The 20,323-nt window shown below is 32.9% G+C and overlaps 1 protein-coding gene across 2 annotated transcripts in view; it reads left to right on the forward strand.

The window, feature by feature from the left end:
- The first annotated feature begins 1,995 nt into the window (after positions 1-1,995).
- LOC136038243 (ras-specific guanine nucleotide-releasing factor 2-like) overlaps positions 1,996-20,323 on the forward strand; it is a 296,269-nt gene continuing 277,941 nt past the window's right edge. For both annotated transcript variants that reach the window (XM_065721353.1, XM_065721352.1), the window contains exon 1: positions 1,996-2,040. The gene's annotated coding sequence lies outside the window, so the exon portion shown is untranslated. The remainder of the gene's footprint in view (positions 2,041-20,323) is intronic.

A 20,323-nucleotide genomic window follows, 5' to 3' on the forward strand; every position in this document is an offset into this window, starting at 1 on the left:
TTTTTTATTTTTTTTATTAGTTTTTAGTTTTTTTTGTAGTTTTTGCCTTTTTTTTAGTTTTTTTAGTTTTTTAGCTTTTTTATTAGTTTTTAGTTTTTTTTGTAGTTTTTGCCTTTTTTTAGTTTTTTTAGTTTTTTAGCTTTTTTATTTTTTTTATTAGTTTTTAGTATTTTTTGTAGTTTTTGCCTTTTTTTTAGTTTTTTCAGTTTTGACGTCACCTGATCCAGTTTTTTCAGGTGACGTCACCTGATCCACGATCCACAGATCCACAGACAACTTATTTTTATATATATAGATATATATATATATATATATATATATATATATATATATATACATATATATATATATATATATATATATATATATATATATATATATATATATATATATACATATATATATATATATATATATATATATATATATATATATATATATATATATATATATATATATATATATATATATATATATATATATATATATATATATATATATATACTAGCTGTTGGGGTGGCGCGAAAACAATCCGTATTCAGATCTATACCTCATGATTCTAATGATTGCCCTTGAGCTTTGTTGATGGTGATTGCTAATCGACCATTCCCTGAGTCGCCATCGTCATTTATATATCCCCCTGTGCACCCCGGCGTCCCCTTTGTAGTTATGTCCCTGTGTCCCGGTCGTCATTTATATTCCCTGTGTCCCGGTCGTCATTTGTGTCCCGGTGTCCCAGTCTCTGATTTCTCTTTGAGTGTCCCGGGCGTCATTTATATTCCTTGTGTCCCGGTGTCCCGGTCGTCATTTCCTTTTTTTAGTTTTTTTTTTCTTTTTAGTTCTTTTAGTTTTTACCTTTTTTAGTTTTTTTAGTTTTTTAGATGAAAATTTTTTTAGTTTTATTCCTTTTTTTCTTTTCAGATATTTATTGGTTTTTACCTATGCCAAAAAACTTGCTGCTGATAGAGAAAGTCAGAAAAGAAAGCGTGCCGAGGAACTATCAGCAGCAAGTTTTTTGGCATAGACTCTTTGAGCATCTTCATCAGTCATTGTAAACTTAAACATTAATAGATTTCTACGTGAACATATGTCTTATATAACTTGAATGACGTCACCGTCAAAGCAAAAATGACGACAACTAATTTCATGACGTCAGCCGGCACAGAAACATGACATCACCTGACAACTAATTTCATGACGTCAGCCGACACAGAAACATGACGTCACCTGATCCACAGATCCACAGACAGACAACTTATTTTTATATATATATATATATATATATATATATATATATATATATATATATATATATATATATATATATATATATATATATATATATATATATATATATATATATATATATATATATATATATATATATATATATATATGTAACGCTTGATCTGAGTCTACCGTAAAAAGATTTTTTTTAGCAGCAAACAAAATATACCATTGGGAACAAAAATTTAAACTTTAATAATAAGAACGAGGGATTGGGGAAGGGGTAGCCTCTCAAAAACAAAATATATTCTGTTCATTTTAAGTTGTAATGTCGCTCTTTACTTTCGAGGAAAAACTTTTTTTTTTTGGTTTAATGTCCATCAGAAACTACATTCGCGCCTTAATAATTTTTATTGATATTGTTATCATTATTTTTATTACTAAGCCATTCTTTATTTTGTGTTCTGTAGTTTATAAGGGAATTAATTAATAAAGCAAAATATTTGGAAAGTGCAGAATAAAGAGAGATAAAGTTTAGTTTTCAAGGCCGAAGCTTTGTATCTTAGAATCAATAAAGCTCCTAGCTACCTTCCTTTGTTCCCCTGTCTTCCTAATTGTGTCGTGGTTTTTCTCCCATAACAGGCAGATAGTTTATCTGCTTGATTTAGGTCCTTTAAAAAATTTTCTTGATGACACATGCGCAGGGAGAGAGATAGTCCCTCAGCTCCCCAAATAATTTCCTCACCTGCTCCTTCAACAGGTAGTATTAGTGGCCATTCAGATGTGATTGGGAAAAGTTAGTTGAATTGAAGGGTAAGCGAAGATATCTTGTTTTTGTTGTTATTGGTGTTTCATTATATATTTGTCAAAAACATACCAATTAAACCTTATAAACACAAAACGAATGATGGGACATCACAAAAAAAGTAGTAATACGTTTACAAGACTGTAGATGCAGTTTCTTATTGATACTAACTTTTTTTCTGAAGCTTGCGTTGACGAGAATATGATTTTTCTTATGGATAACTATATTTTCTATCCCCAAACCCGTCATTTACGTTCATACGACATTCGTTTTTCTATTAAACTAGGGAGAAAGTCTGACGACAAGCAGATATAAAAAAGAAAACAAGAATGTAAATTATGAATAAATATGAAAAACACAAAACAACAAGTTCCCCCCCCCCAAAAAAAAGAAAAGTTCAGATAACACTAACTCGATTTTCCAACCGTGAAATGAAAAATGGCATATGCGCTTGTGACGACCAGAAATCAACCCGAATCTGATTTAAAGATTTCTCTCGAGAAATGCTGCCTTCAATTGCCCATTACATAAATTACGTAATTGGCTATGTTTACTGATACTCACCAAAAACAATTTTTATACAACACTGCCTTTCAATTTAATTTACTTACCAATAACATACCAATTCTATAAAGTAAGATTAGATGCCTTTATGATTTTCTGAAGTGTATGTGTCTAGAATTTCCCAATTTCTGAGTGATGTTTTGGCTCTTAATAGAGAATAGAACGATCTTTTAAATAAATTAAAAAAAACAGTTTTTTAAATGAAAGTAAGGAGCGACATTAAAACTTAAAAAGAACAGAAATTATCCCATATATAAAAGGGGCTTTTCCTCCTCAACGCCCCACTCTTCACGCTAAAGTTTGACTCTTTCTCTTACCTCTACTTTTTAAAACAGTAAAAAACTTTAGCGTAAAGAGTGGGCCGTTGAGGAGGAAAAGCCCTTTCATATACGGAGTAATTTCTGTTCGTTTTAAGTTTTAATGTCGCTCCGTACTTTCATTTAAAAAAACTTGTTTTTTATTTAATTTATGGATGTTTTTGAATTGATACATGTTTTGATCTTGGCTCTCCGCACATAAATAGTTTAAAAAATTTGCATAATAATTTTTTTTTTGGCTAAATGGCTTTCTCAGCCAGTGAGGAGGCCTAGATGCCCTCCAATTTCTTGATTACTTAAAAAGGCAATTAGAACTTTTAATTTTTTACGAACGTTTTCATTAGTAAAAAATAAAAATAACTTACGAATTAACTTACGTAACGAACTTCTATATTCGTATGTTTTTATTGCGTATATAAGGGGGTTCACCCCTCGTCGATTCCTCACTCTTTACACTAAAGGTTGAATTTTATCCCAATTCCTTAAGAATGATCCCTGAATCACAAAGGCAGTAGAATAAATAGTTGAAATTACTAAAAATACTTTAGCGTAAAGAGTGAGGTATCACGATGGGGTAAACCCCTCATATGCGTAATAATTTCTGATCATTTTAAGTCTTAATGCTGCTTCTCACTTTCAGTAGAAAAAAACTTTTCATATTTATTTTTTCATTGTCATTTTAAATAATGCTAGAAAATTATGCGCCCCCTTCATTGAAAGTCTCTTCCCCCATGAGAAGTTTCTCCATGGAAAGATCCTCCCACGTAACCCCCCTCAAATGTCCCCCACAAACCAAAAAAATAACCCTAAGTACACTTCCCAGTAACCGTTACTATATGTAAACACAGGTCAAAGTTTGTAAGTTGGAGCCCCTCCGACGGGGACTGCAGGGGAGTAAGTCGTCCCCAAAGATATAGTTTTTATGTTTTTCGACTTGTGAATAAAATGGCTATCTCAAAATTTTGATTCGGAGACTTTGGGGAAAAACGAGTGTGGGAGGGGGCCTAGGTGCCCTCCAATTTTTTGGTCACTTAACAAGGGCACTAGAACTTTTAATTTCCGTTAGAATGAGCCCTCTTGCAATATTTCAGGACCACTGAGTCGATACGATCACCCCTGGGAAAAAAACAACAAAAACTAAAAAATACGCATCTATGATTTGTCTTCTGGCAAAAAATGCGAAATGCGAAAAAATGCGATAGGAGCTTGAAACTTCTACAGTAAGGCTCTCTGATATGATGAATCTGCTGGTGTAATATTCGTTAAGATTGTATGACTTTTTGGGGGTGTTTCCCCCCTATTTTCTAAAATGAGGCAAATTTTCTCAGGCTCGTAATATTTGATGGGTAAGACTAATTGATGAAGCTTATATGTTTAAGATCAGCATTTAAACGCGTTTCTTTTGATGTAACTATTGGTATCAAAATTCCATTTTTTAGAGTTTCGTTTACTATTCAGCCGGGTCGCTCCTTACTACAGTTCGTTACCACGAACTGTTTGAAAAGACAATTTTGATACTATAACACTAAATTTTTACATACCCTTAATCAAAATTAAGAACTTTCATATATCTATATATATAAAATATTATATATATATATATATATATATATATATATATATATATATATATATATATATATATATATACATATATATGTATATATATATATATATATATATATATATATATATATATATATATATATATATATATATATATATATATATATATATATATAGATATATACTAGCTGTTGAGGTGGCGCTTCGCGCCACCCCAACACCTAGTTGGTGGGGGCGCTTCGCGCCCCCCCCAAGCCCCTCCGCGCACGTAAGTCGTTACGCGCCATATTAGTTACGCGCCATTGTAGTTGTGTCCCTATGTCCCACCTGTGAATATAGATATATATATATATATATATATATATATATATATATATATATATATATATATATATATATATATATATATATATATATATATATATATATATATATATATATATATATATATATATATATATATATATATATATATATGTTTTTAACTACGTAAAACTTGCGAATATACAACATTCTTTGCTGTCCCATTGTCTGTGCATATAAATAGATTGTCAGGTTTACCGACTCTTGAACATGCAACATATAATGGTCCATGGGAAAACAATCCGTATTCAGATCTATACCTCATGATTCTAATGATTGCCCTTGAGCTTTGTTGATGGTGATTGCTAATCGACCATTCCCTGAGTCGCCATCGTCATTTATATATCCCCCTGTGCACCCCGGCTTCCCCTTTGTAGTTATGTCCCTGTGTCCCGGTCGTCATTTATATTCCCTGTGTCCCGGTCGTCATTTGTGTCCCGGTATCCAGTCTGTGATTTCTCTTTGAGTGTCCCGGGCGTCATTTATAGTCCTTGTGTCCCGGTGTCCCGGTCGTCATTTATATCCCCCTGTGCCCCCCGGCGTCCCCATTGTAGTTGTGTCCCTGTGTCCCGGTCGTCATTTATATTCCCTGTGTCCCGGTCGTCATTTGTATCCCGGTGTCCCGGTCTGTATATACATTCGTTTTTTAGTTTTGTTTTTCTCCTTTATTTTTTTCCTTTTTTCTTTTTTTTCTTTTTTAGTTTATTTAGATTTTTAGATTTTTTAGTTTTTTTATTAGTTTTTAGTTTTTTGTAGTTTTTACCATTTTTTTAGTTTTTTTAGTTTTTTTTTTTTTTACTTATGTCCTGGTCGTCATTTATACTCCCTGTGTCCCGGTCGTCATTTGTGTCTCGGTGCTTTGTTGATTGCTAATTTATATTATATTTATATTTATATTTTTTATATTTATTAATATTTTTTTAGTTTTCTTTTTCTCTTATTTTTCAGTTTTTTCCTTTTTTTTAGTTTTTTCTTTTTTAGTTTTTAGTTTTTTTTTGTTTTTTACCTTTTTTTAGTTTTTTTAGTTTTTTAGCTTTTTTAGTTTTTTTATTAGTTTTTAGTTTTTTTTAGTTTTTGCCTTTTTTTAGTTTTTTCAGTTTTTTTAGTTTTTAGTTTTTTACCTTTTTTTAGTTTTTTTTTAGTTTTTTAGCTTTTTTAGTTTTTTTTCTTTTTAGTTTTTTTTTGTAGTTTTTACCTTTTTTAGTTTTTTTTCTTCTTTTGTATTAGTGTGAAATAATTCAGACGTCATATGCGGATAAACACGACGTCACTCGACAGACAGACAGACAGACATAACCTACAAACAACTTATTTTTATATATATTTATTCATATTTTTATAGTTTTCTTTTTCTCTTTTATTTTTCAGTTTTTTCCTTTTTTTTAGTTTTTTTCTTTTTTAGTTTTTAGTTTTTTTTTAGTTTTTTACCTTTTTTTAGTTTTTTTTAGTTTTTTTAGTTTTTTAGCTTTTTTAGTTTTTTTATTAGTTTTTATTTTTTTTGTAGTTTTTGCCTTTTTTTATTTTTTTCAGTTTTTTTTTAGTTATTAGATTTTTACCTTTTTTTAGTTTTTTTTTAGTTTTTTAGCTTTTTTAGTTTTTTTTTCTTTTTAGTTTTTTTTGTAGTTTTTACCTTTTTTAGTTTTTTTCTTCTTTTGTATTATTGTGAAATAATTCAGACGTCATATGCGGACAAACATGACGTCACCTGATCCATCCACAGATCCACACACAGACAACTTATTTTTATATATATAGATATATGTATATATACATATATATATATATATATATATATATATATATATATATATATATATATATATATATATATATATATATATATATAAGTTGTTTGCTTGTGTGTCTGTCGACTGATGTCATTATAAGGATTGAGCTGTATGTCGTCATAAGGTTGTTTATGGACTGATGTCATGTTTGTCGACTGACGAAATTACAGACCGGGACACAAATAACGACCGGGACACTCAAAGAGAAATTACAGACTGGGACACCGGGACACAAATAACGACCGGGACACAGGGAATACAGACCGGTACACCGGGATACAAATGACGACCGGGACACAGGGAATATAAATGACGACCGGGACACAGGGACACAACTACAACGGGGACACCGGGGGAAACAGGGGGATATAAATGACGACCGGGACAAAAAAACTAAAAAGAAAAAAAAACTAAAAACTAATAAAAAAACTAAAAAATCTAAAAATCTAAATAAGCTAAAAAAGAAAAAAAAGGAAAAAAATAAAGGAGAAAAACAAAACTAAAAAACGAATGTATATACAGACCGGGACACCGGGATACAAATGACGACCGGGACACAGGGAATATAAATGACGACCGGGACACAGGGACACAACTACAACGGGGACACCGGGGGAAACAGGGGGATGTAAATGACGACCGGGACACCGGGACAGGGAATGGTCGATTAGCAATCACCATCAACAAAGCTCAAGGGCAATCATTAGAATCATGAGGTATAGATCTGAATACAGATTGTTTTCCCATGGACCATTATATGTTGCATGTTCAAGAGTCGGTAAACCTGACAATCTATTTATATGCAAAGACAATGGGACAGCAAAGAATGTTGTATATTCGCAAGTTTTACGTAGTTAAAACCATATATATATATATATATATATATATATATATATATATATATATATATCTATCTATATTCACAGGTGGGACATAGGGACACAACTACAATGGCGCGTAACTATTATGGCGCGTAACGACTTACGCGCGCGGGGGGGCTTGGGGGGGGCGCGAAGCGCCCCCACCAACTAGGTGTTGGGGTGGCGCGAAGCGCCACCCCAACAGCTAGTATATATATATAAGTTGTTTGCTTGTGTGTCTGTCGACTGATGTCATTATAAGGATTGAGCTGTATGTCGTCATAAGGTTGTTTATGGACTGATGTCATGTTTGTCGACTGACGAAATTACAGACCGGGACACAAATAACGACCGGGACACTCAAAGAGAAATTACAGACTGGGACACCGGGACACAAATAACGACCGGGACACAGGGAATATAGATGACGACCGGGACACAGGGAATGTTCAATTAGCAATCACCATCAACAAAGCTCAAGGGCAATCATTATAATACTGAGGTATAAATCTGAATACGGATTGTTTTCCCCATGGACTAATATATGTTGCATGTTCAAGAGTCGATAAACCTGACAATCTATTTATATGCACAGACAATGGGACAGCGAAGAATGTTGTATATTCTCATGTTTTACAAACATATATATTCTATCTATATTCACAGGTGGGACACAGGGACACAACTATAATGGCGGGCAAATAAAATGGAGCGAAAAAGGCTAAAAAAAGAAAAAACCTAAAAAGAAAAACTTAAAAAAAGGAAAAAAATAAAAAAGGTAAAAAACTAAAAAGAAAAAAAACTAAACACCGGGACACAAATGACGACCGGGAAACAGGGAACATAACTGACGACCGGGACACAGGAAAAAAACTACAACGGGGATGTCAGGGGGCACAGGGGGATTTATAAATGACGACGGGGATACGCAATGGGACAGCGAAGAATGTTGTATATTCGCAAGTTTTACGTAGTGGGGGGGGGGCACTACGTAAGCGCCCCCACTAACTAGGTGTTGGGGTGGCGACTGATGTTATGTTTGTCGACTGACGTCATTGTAAGGATTGAGCTGTATGTCGTCATGAAGTTGTTTGTCGACTGACGTCATGTTTGTCGACTGACGAAATTACAGACCGGGACACCAGGACACAAATGACGACCGGGACACTCAAAGAGAAATTACAGACAGGGACACCGGGACACAGGGAATATAAATAACGACCGGGACATAGGGACACAACTAAAACTGGGACGCCTGGAGGGGGTACAGGGAGGATATATAAATGACGACGGGGACACAGGGAGTGTTCGATTAGCAATCACCATCAGCAAAGCTCCAGGGCAATCATTAGAATAATAAGGTATAGATCTGAATACGGATTTTTTTTTCCCATGGACAATTATATGTTGCATGTTCAAGAGTCAGTAAACCTGAAAATCTATTTATATGCACAATGGGACAGCGAAGAATGTGGTATATTCGCAAGTTTTATGTAGTAAAAACACACACACACACACACACACACACACATATATATATATATATATATATATATATATATATATATATATATATATATATATATATATATATATATATATATATATATATATATATATATATATATATATATGTATATATATATATATATATATATATATATATATATATATATATATATATATATATATATATATATATATATATATATATATATATATATATATATATATATATATATATATATATATGTATATATATATATATATATATATATATATATATATATATATATATATATATATATATATATATATATATATATATATATATATATATATATATATATCTATTTATATTCACAGGTGGGATACAGGGACATAGCTACAATGGCGTGTAACGACTTACGCGCGCGGGGGGGGGCTTGGGGGGGCGAAGTGTCCCCACCAGCTAGGTGTTTGGGTGGCGCGAAACGCAACCCTAACAGCTAGTGTATATATATATATATATATATATATATATATATATATATATATATATATATATATATATATATATATATATATATATATATATATATATATATATATATATATATATATATATATATATATATATATATACTATATTTATCATTTTCCCATTTTATTCCTATCGATACCTGTAAAAGGTTCTATAAGACAAACGGTGTTAGGACTTGGATACCCAAACAAAGATCAAATTTAAACTGGGTAAGTAGATCCTTTAAATTCGTCCTTATCTATTTCTAAATATACAAATGAAAATTCTCTAAAATTTAATAAAAAAATGTTGATAAATAATAAAATATATCCATATATACATTAAAAAACAAACATTCTAATTTCATTACTTATATTACCTGCCAGAAGATAGGTGATTATACTTCACCATTGTCAATTATCTGGCCTATTTAGCATCTATAGCCCTCGCTCAATTTCCCAAGAACACAGAAACTGCAAAAGAATCAAATGGTGGCTCTTGTTAGCTCTCAATAATAACATTTTTATTCGCTTAATTTTCTTGAGTTTATTGGCTCTTATTGTGTTTAAATATATATTTCTATTAAACATCAACTAAAACACTTTAAAGCCATTTTAAACTTTACCTTAGGTTAATTACTTTAGGTTGTATAACTTTTCATTTTTGGTAATGTTTTATTATATCAATCTTTTATAATTGTTGTATTTCCAAGATGTTAACAAATTTTTCATTACTTTGTGTGTGTATGTGTGTGCTGTTTTCAAATTAATTTTGTGAGATATTGCACAAGTCGAGATAATATATATAATGAAATAGATAATATATTGATAGAAGATATTATAAGAAGTGGGAATATTATGAGAATTTTTATTTCGATGGGCAAGGCAGTACTATATAGTAAACTTGTATAGGCTTAGCTTAGTGGCCCATACGTGAAGCTTGTGGGAACTACCAATTACAAACCAGAAGAATACTTATAAATCACATTTTGACTTGAAAACTTGGCGTTCTTTTAATTGGCTTAAAATTTCACACAGGTAAACCGACTGGATAGGCTGCCAAAAAATTTCAGACAGTAAGTGCTAAGACGAACCATGCTTAAGAGCACGGTTTCTTCTCTTTTTAGAAGTTAAGAAATAGTGGAATTGGCTAATGAAAATGTTTCGTAGATGTAAGCCGATTAAATTAAAGTGCACTTTTTACAATGGAATTGTCAGATTACTGGTTTTTTTTTCCTGGGTTCTACTCCCAGTAGTTCTGCAAGAGTTTGATCCTTTTTTTTTTTAGTAGTAGTATTAATTTATTAACCAAAAGAAATAACACAGACAAAATCAATCGGTAGCACACCAAAAGCGTTGCTTGCGAGAGTGTGTTACTAACAAAAAAGAACAAAAAATAGAAGAGAAAAAAAAACAAAAAACCATGAGCTAATCTAAAATGAGCAGAAAGGTGAAACCGTGTACCGAGAAAAAAAATTACACAAATAATTCATACACAATCAAACAACATAATATCATGATCCCAAAGCAAAAAAAAAAGAAAAGAAAAAAACAGAAAAAAAAAACCCAATAATTTCCAATATTAAATCAATCAATCTCAATCTAATTCAAAGGTATACCTACCAGGAAACCCCACACGCAGCACGGCTTTAAATTGATTAATGGGCAATTCTTTGATACTTGGAACAAGCTTATTCCATAGCTTAGCCCCTCTATAAATAATTGAAAAAGCAGTCCTACTTGAAAATAGGCGAGGAACCTCAATATCTCCACTTGTTCGAGTTCTGTGATCATGAATATTAGATCTATCCCGAAAATTCCTGTAAAACATTCTGGAACGCACCCATAATGGTACTTATACATAAAAACCAGTGTATAAAAATCACGCAATCCGGCTGCAGGCATTATATTTATCATACTGTACGTTGACCTGACCGAATCCTGGTTCCCTATTCCACAAAGTGATCTAATGGCATTATTCTGCAGTACGCGGATTGGGCGAAGTATTGAGGGGAATGTCCCAAGCCATACAGACGAGCAATACAAAATATGCGGATGAATCAGAGAAACATATAATAACCGTATAACATTTGAAGGAAATAAATGTTTTAGTTTACGGATAATCCCTAAATTCCGCGATAATATTCTACTTATAGCTTTTACACGGCACTTAAATGATAAAATTTCGTCAATAATAATCCCAAGGTACTTAACGGAATTTGACCGCTTAACAATTCCCTTCGGTATAGCTATTTCCGTAATCCAAGGATAATAATTTGGGGACCGTGAAAAGATAACGAAATTTGACTTATTTATATTTAGGTCAAGCCGGTTTATCTTCAACCAAAGACATGTCATAGTCATTGCTGCATTAATTGTTGAGGTAAGTTGTTGTTCAGTTGAAGCAACACACATCAATGTCGCATCATCAGCAAATAAGGGTGTAGTGATCCTGGCTCCCGAAGGTGCGGTATCCCCTATTCTAGAAGCAGCTGAAACAGCATTTGGCAGATAATTGATAAAAATCAAATAAAGAGTAGGACCTAACACAGAACCCTGGGGGATACCAAATTTAACCAGACTCTTACTTGAAGAAAATCCATTAATGTGAACATAATGCTTTCTGTTTTGGAGATAATCACAAAGCAAAGCTAAAGTAGCCCCTCTTAGTCCATAAAATTCACACTTTCGAAGTAGTAATTGGTGGTCAACAGCGTCAAATGCCTTAACCAAATCAAAAAACAGACCAGCTACTCTAAGCTTATTATCAAGAGCTCCATTGATTACCGAAGTTATATATGATAATGCCATCTCTGTGGTTCTCCCCTTCCTGAAGCCAAATTGAATTGGATTTAACAGATTATGCAGTTCCAAATTATAATAAACTCTAGTGTTAATACACTTTTCTAGCACACGAGAAATAACAGGTAAGACTGAGATAGGCCGATAATTTCCAAGATCATTCTTATTACCGCCTTTAAAAACAGAAGTAATCTTAGCAATTTTCAATCAATCAGGAAACGTTCCCCGTTTCAAGCACAAATTAATGAGGGAAGTAAGAATATCAGCAACATAAGGAAACGCTATTTTTAACACCAGAAGATTGAGTGAATCACTACCTGCCGATGTATTTTTCATCCCAAAGATAATTTTCTCCTTCATCACGAGAGAAGGGTCTCATATACATAAAAATATCAATTGGAGTCTTCATAAAAAATTCCAAGGGAGGATCATCATCAGAAGATACTATACGGGAAGATAAATCTACGCCAATATTAGCAAAATGTTTGGAAACAGCATTACATTTCTCTTCGGGTTTCTTCGTTGGTAAGCCATTCTGCATTACTACTTCATCGGGAATAATAGAGTTCTCTGTCGATATTACACTTTTAATTATTTTCCATGTTTTTGCAGGGTTACCACAAGTCTCAGTGAATTTTGTTACGAAATATTTTTTTTTACATTTCTTAGTAATTTGTTCAGGGCTTTTCTATAATTTTTATAAATTCTTAAGCAAATTGGATCATTTACATTATTTATGGAATTCTTATAAAGTTTATCTCTTTTATTAACACAGCGCGACAAGCTAGGCGACATCCATGGTTTCTTAGGATTATTAAAACCTTGATGGCGAACGAACCATTATACATGTTTTTGTCACTAACAAAATTAGCTTATCGTAAAATCTTTGAAAACTCGTATTTATATCATCCGTAAGGTCTATTAAATTATTCCAATCAACTTCTGCAATTGCCTGCTTAAATTTTTGAAGGTTACTCTGGCTAAACACATGCATTGGACTCTAGGAATTATTGGTGCTGGCTTTTGGGGAATACAGAGATCAAATCTTGTTGAAATCCCAAAATGATCGGATACTTCTGTAATAATAACTCTTGGAGCTGAAAAAAACAAGTTTGAAAAAAATATTGTCAATTAGCTTTGATGATGAGGTGGTTACTCGTGTGTATATATTTATAGTTGGAAACAAACCATAGGACGTACAAAACTGCAAAAAATCCATAAAAACACTCGCATCAGGCTTATTAGGGTCAATATTAAAATCTTCGAGCATCATAAATGGATGTGAACTAGTTGCTAGTTTCTCCAGCTGCTTATCCAAAAGATCCATAAAAATTGGTATGAAGCCAGATGGCGGCCTATACATTATAATAACAAATGCATCTTTAGGTTTCAGCCTAAGCTGAAGAATAAATGGTTCAAAAACCATTTCCTGGTATACTACTAAGTCATTTCTTACCAAAACCTCAATATCGCTTCGAATATATGCACCGTTTCCTCCATGTTGCCTGAACTGTCGATTCCTATTGTAGAATTTATATCCTGGTATATTTAAAGAGCGGATTTGTGGTCATTCAGACAGGTTTCAGTAAGACCGATAACCTGAAAAACCGAAAGATCACATACTTCATTTAAAAAATTAAACGAAGAATTTAGCCCTTGGCAGTTAAGATGGAAAACATTGAGGCCTCTCGCATCTCCATACTCAGATTGGATTCCATCTTTAAATAAATATTTTGAACTGATAGATTTATAATGCCCTGCTACCCCATTGTCATAACTCCGAGTCAGCTGCTCCGTAAATATACCCCCAAAATCTACATTAGAAGCTTCCAAAGTATTAAGACAGCTACTGCTCCGGGAATCACGATCATAATTATCCATTGTCATTAAAAAAAAAATAAACCTCGGTACATGGTTTGTACCGAGGTGTATGGTTTGTCCTTAAAAAAATAAAATATTTAAAAATGTTGCACTACTGAATAACTCACTAATATTCAATATTTTTATAGTTCATACGTCTTACAGATGAAAAATGTTTTACTTGAGCATGAATATTTATGAATATAAAATCCAATAAAAAACAAATAGCTCGAATCTTTTCTGTTTTTGCCACCCATATTCAGAGAAAAGAGGCCTTTCACTCATACTTCCCATAAAGGATAAATTTGCAACTCATATTCTGTGTACTGTGTACTGTGTACTGTCATATTCTTGTATCAAATATACTGTATCTAAATGTCCTCCTCATTTGGCTTTTCAATGGGAACATAAAATACATTTTAGTAAATCAAGTTATTTTAAATATTGAACCTAGAAAGTGACATGGGTATAATTTTTTTTTACAAAGGGTGTAATTTAAATAAAAGCAAAAAACAAAACAAAACACAAAAATGGCTATTAGAAAAAAGGAAATACGGCGACAATGCCAAGAATTTTGAGAGTGTTGGCTAAAAGTTCCAGCTTCTTTTACTTATGTGGACACTATTAGATACAATAAATTTTTGGGGTACATTTTGGCTTTACTTGCTCCTTTTTAACTCTTATTAGCTACAAAAAAATCTTTTTTAAAAATCAGCTTTTGAAGGCTGCTATGAACCAGTCTCAAAACGACCAGAAATTACTATGAAAGAATAACTGAAACCCAAAAACAAACATAAATTAAATAAACAGCCATAGCAAACAAGCATACAAAAGGTGCTAATATAAATTAATATAAATATAAGTGAATAAATGAATCTCAAAATGTGTAAAACTTGCAAAGGTTGAATATGCAAATCAAGCTGAAAACGGATAAAATCACCACTAACAAGAGTTGGCCTACCGTCTCCTGCCCTAACTATAAAAGTCTAAAGCCCACAGTGTAACTGGCGCTTTACTGAAAAAAGTTTTTTCAACTGCAAGTAAAGAGCGACCTTCAAACTTAAAACGAACAGAAATTACTCCGGATATGAAATGGGTGGTCCCCTACTCAACGCCCACTCTTTATGCTAAATTTTGACTCTTTGTCGCAACTCTAACTTTTAAAACAATAAAAAAAATTAGTGTAAAGAGCGAGGCGTTGAGGAGGGTAAACCTCTTTCGTGTACGGAATAATTTCTGTTCGTTTTAATTTTGGATGTTGCTCCTTACTTGCAGTTAAAAGAAACTTGTTTTTTTTTTTAATTTTTAAACGTATTTGAATTAATGCATGTTTTGATTTTTGCTCACCGCACTGAAATAATTAAAATGAAATTTGCATATTTAATTTTTTGTCCTTATGGCTTTCTCATACTTTTGATCTGAAAATTTTGATAAAAAAAGGTAGAGGAGGAGGCCTAGTTGCCCTCAGCATTGTGGCGTATTGTGGTGGAGACGAACCCCCTAATATACGTAATAATTTCTGTTCGTTTTAGGTTTTAATGCTGCTCCTTACGTCCAGATGAAAAAAACTTTTTTTTATTTATTCTCTCAATGTTTTTTTTTAAATAATTCTAGAAAATCCTGCAGCCCCTTCTTCGAAATTCTGTTCCCTCGTGATACATTCCTCCAGGGAACCCCCCTCCCCACAACCTCCCCCCCCCTTAACGCGAAAAAGTACGCCTGAAAATGCCTGTACGCTTCCCAATAACCAATACATTATGTAAACAATGGTCCAAGTTTGTAACTTGCAGCCCCTCCCCCGGGGTTATGGTGGATTAAGTCGTCCCGAAAGACATAATTATTAGGTTTTCTTTTACTATGCTTAACAAAACGGCTATCTTAGAGTTTTGGTCTAGTGATTTTGGGGAAAAAATGAACGTGGGAGGGGACCTAGGTGCCCTCCAATTTTTTTGTTCTCTTAAAAAGGACACTAGAACTTTTAATTCCCGTTAGAATGAACCCTCTCGTGAACTTCTAGGACCATTGGATCGATATGATCACTCCTGGGGAGAAAAAAAACAAATGAACACGCATCCGTGATGTGTATTCTGGCAAAGATACAAAAATCCACATTTTTGTACATAGGAGCTTGAAACTTCTACAGTAGGGCTCTCAGATACGCTATGATTCTATGACGTTTAGAGGGTGCTTCCCCCTATTTTCTAAAATAAGGCAAATTTTCTCAGGCTCTTAACTTTTAATGGGTAAGACTAAACTTGATGAAACTTATATATTTAAAATCAGCATATTGACTATTGGTATATATTTGAAATAGTAACTATTGGTATCAAAATTTGATGTTTTAGAGTTTCGGTTACTATTAAGCCGGGTAGCTCCCTACCACAGTTTGTTACCACGAACTGTTTGAAACGAACTATATTACAAATATTTCTTTTTTAGTTTTTACAAGCTTTTAAATTAATTCCATTACTTCTTTCTAGACTGTTCAAGACACGTTTAATTTTCAGTAAAGCGCCAATGAAAAAGTAGGCTTTAAACTTGAATAGTTCGGAAGGGGGTAGTAGCTAAACATTTGTTTGTAGTGATTTTGCTTTGTTTTCAGCTTGATTTGCGTATTTAACCTAGTTTTTCACGTTTAAGTCTTCATAGATTTTGCAATAGAATTCATAACCTGTTGTTTTCGTACATGGAGCAAAGAGACTGTTACTTCAGATGCAGTACCAACTACTTTTCGTCAAATAAAATTGGACAGAACAAGTTGTAGCTTTATATCAATCTTAACATTGGGAGGTAATCATTGAGATATATTAAATATTTCATATTTTTCCCCCAACCAAGTTTAATTCTTTAGTTGTCGCATCTGTAAGTACGTTGGTACTGTCAGTGTAAGTTTTATATTCATATCCAACAGCCATACCTCTCAAAAGCTTATAGGAAATTAGAGTCATCCACATGAATTGTATATAACTTGCATAATTTGTTATATTATTGTTTGTGAGTACCATTGTTTCATCTATGTAGACACTGATTTGATTTGATTGACTGATGTAGACACTGATGAGACACTGAGAGGATAACCTCTCGGCTGCACTTGGTTTTTAATTGTTAGATTTTTTGACAATCGCATGTAAATCTATAAATATAGAAGTTAAATCTATGGAATAATGTTCACTAGTATAAATTTGAAAATATAAGCTTTCAGAAAGCGGTTGCTGTGGATAACATTTTTCAAAGTAACCATAGTTTATGCTCACATCAACATTTTCTGCGTTTAATAGATTTAGAAAGGAGTTGACTGAAGGATGATATTATTTATGTGGTAGATATCTTGAGTCTAGGAAAAAATTCTTTTCAATTCAATAATTTTTACTTTTGGTTTCGTTTTCTTCTTTAGCAAGGTAGATATTTTACGCTTCTGGCCTGAGTTGAGACTGATGAGTGATGAGGCTTTTCTCACCCTTTTTAAACTTTTTCCGTTTTTTCGCCGTTGTTCGCGAAGGAATTGCACAACGGACATGATATTTTGCGAAACAATTTATTTAAAATCCCATCCAGAGCCCCAATCATTCAGCATAAGGGGCGCAAAATCCGCAGCAACCGGTGCAATACATTTTTTAGCCAGGGATTGAGCAGAGCGGAACAACTTAGCAAACCAATTGCCAAGAGCTTAACCGGATATTGACAAACGAACCCCGTAATAAATAATTCCATAGCCCAATATTGTGGTCGAATAATGGCAATGCAACAATCATCATCGGGACAAACAAAAGTAATTTTTTTTATTAGCCATTTCGCTGAATGGGTCAAAAATGACAAGTAATCAAAGCCAAACTTTTTGTTATTGCTAAAAGATCGCCCAATTCACTTCTTAATGTTAACTGACAGAGCTCCATATAGGAAGTGTTGACTGGAATATAATAAAGGTGCTTTTATATTGTAGTGATGAATGTCCTCTTGAGTGGATTTTTGTTCAAGAATACGTATAAAGGGGACATTGGTACTACTAACTCTCTATGTATCCCAAAGGATGCGTAAAGAAATATACAATGCTTGATGAGAAACCGGTTGTATAGTCTGTATTGATAATATGATCCTTGTCACTGAAATATTTGCTTTAATAATGAGATCTTTAAAACCAAGAACCTCACGTAAATCCTCGTTGAGGAAAACTCTTTCATTCTCAAATGGATTGGTAATGTAAATTCTCCCCGTTTCTGTCGAATAGTTGAATGTGAAACCACCCTTTTTTTGACTCGCAATTTTTTGTTATTAACTCGAAACGGCTCATGCCTATTCTTGTATTGCTCATAGGTTATGGTAGCACAGGGATAATTATCAGAGCCAAAATTTGCACCAGACTCTTGTCAGAGAATGTAAAATGGTGTTACTTTAATCTCATACGTACGATATTTTCTCGGGATATCCAATGTAATTTTAAGAATACAATTAACAAGAGCAAATTCATACATTCACTTGAATTTGATGGCTGGGCAGAGTTTTATCCAAAAATCGCTTGTTTTGTTCAAATCGTCATAGAGTGGGTCAAAGACATTGGACATGAATTTCACATAGATATCATTAGACATTATGAACGTCTTCAGCAACAATCCAACATCAAAATCAGAGTTGTATCCTACCCAATGAACAAGCAACTGCATCTTACCCTTGCGAGTTTGACTCTTTGATATCTTTTCAATTCGATACATTCCATTATTTTTAACTTTTTGTAGCTTATAATAGTAAAAAATACAAAGAATCTCGTCATCTTTCATATCACGTAGATGATACGTTACAGCTTTAGTGTCAAATACTTTTAACACTTTAAAAGGGTCAGTGGACCACACGTAATTCCACTTTTCAAAAATATTACTGATTCGACTGATTCGAGCTGTATCACCAACATTATTCTTGTGAAACTTTCAGTAAATGCCACCTTGATTGGGCTATGACTAAGATAGAGGACAATAAATTTGAATAATAACTTTTTTACCAGCAGATTAACAAATTTACTTCCCCGATCTGTTTGGATTTTTCTACATGAATCTTGTGCAAAGATAGGTTGAAGGGCTCTAGCATTTTCATCGCCTCTATTTGAACGCAAGAGAACGGCATATGCATAGCAACTAAAAGCACCAATTCCAAGCAAAATATACTTGTACTGTCTATTATGACGTCTTTGAACTTCGTCTAGAGTCAAAAGATACCCTTGTAAAAGATACAAGTGAGAAAAGGCTTTAGTTTTCCGATAATCATTACCCCGACCTCTATAATTTTGACTAAGGGCGTAACTGGGTTCATTCTGTAAATATTCAGTCGCCAACTTCTATTCAACTTCAGCGACTCGGGCAAGTGCAGTGAGAGAGCTTAAACGTCCTGTTTCACCAATATTCCCATAAATTCTTTTCAAAACAAGCCATTTTGAGCGTAAACGCGGCGTGAAGTATGCACTTATCTTTTGCATACTAAATGTGGTGGAAAGACACTTTCGTTTAGTAGTTTTTAAATCATCACCATTACTTCACGTGCCTTCTGAAAATTTATCTTTTGGCATTGCTCGAAATTCCCTTTATAATTTTAAAACATGTTCATTAGCAATAAGACTTTTTTTTAAAATTTTATGACTTTAAAAGTTGATACAAATAACCTTCAAATAATACAAATGTTTTACGTTTTGTAATCTAATCTTATACAAAATCAATTAAATTGTAACTCTTGCCCTGGATTATAAATTCATTCTTTTTGTCATACATTTGTGCATGTTGCTTTTGAGCGAGATAAGTACAGTGTCTTTTACTTTGCTCACGATACGAATGACGCCTTAAGTCTACAACACTTGACGAAACTTTAAATAATTCTTCAACTTGTTTTGGCTTTTTCAAAGTTTCATAATTTTCAGAAGTTGGAGGTTGATCAATGAAATTTACTTTGAGGGGTTTTTCATGGTAGGGTTTGTGCCTATTGACACGTCGAAAGGCAATTTGAAGTAAAATTAATTTTTCATCGTCGGCAAGTTGTTCATTGTTAGTAGATTTATTAATATTATTTTTAAAGTGCTCTTTTGGTGAAAGAGTGAGTTCAATTGGCGTCAATTTGTCAGGTTTAGCCGTTTCAAGAGAATAGCGGGTACAAGCCCTGCAATGATTGGCCATAAAAATGAAAAGAAACTACCGC

The sequence above is a fragment of the Artemia franciscana genome, chromosome 17 (assembly GCF_032884065.1).
Source record: "Artemia franciscana chromosome 17, ASM3288406v1, whole genome shotgun sequence".
NCBI classification, from domain to species: Eukaryota; Metazoa; Arthropoda; class Branchiopoda; order Anostraca; family Artemiidae; genus Artemia; species Artemia franciscana.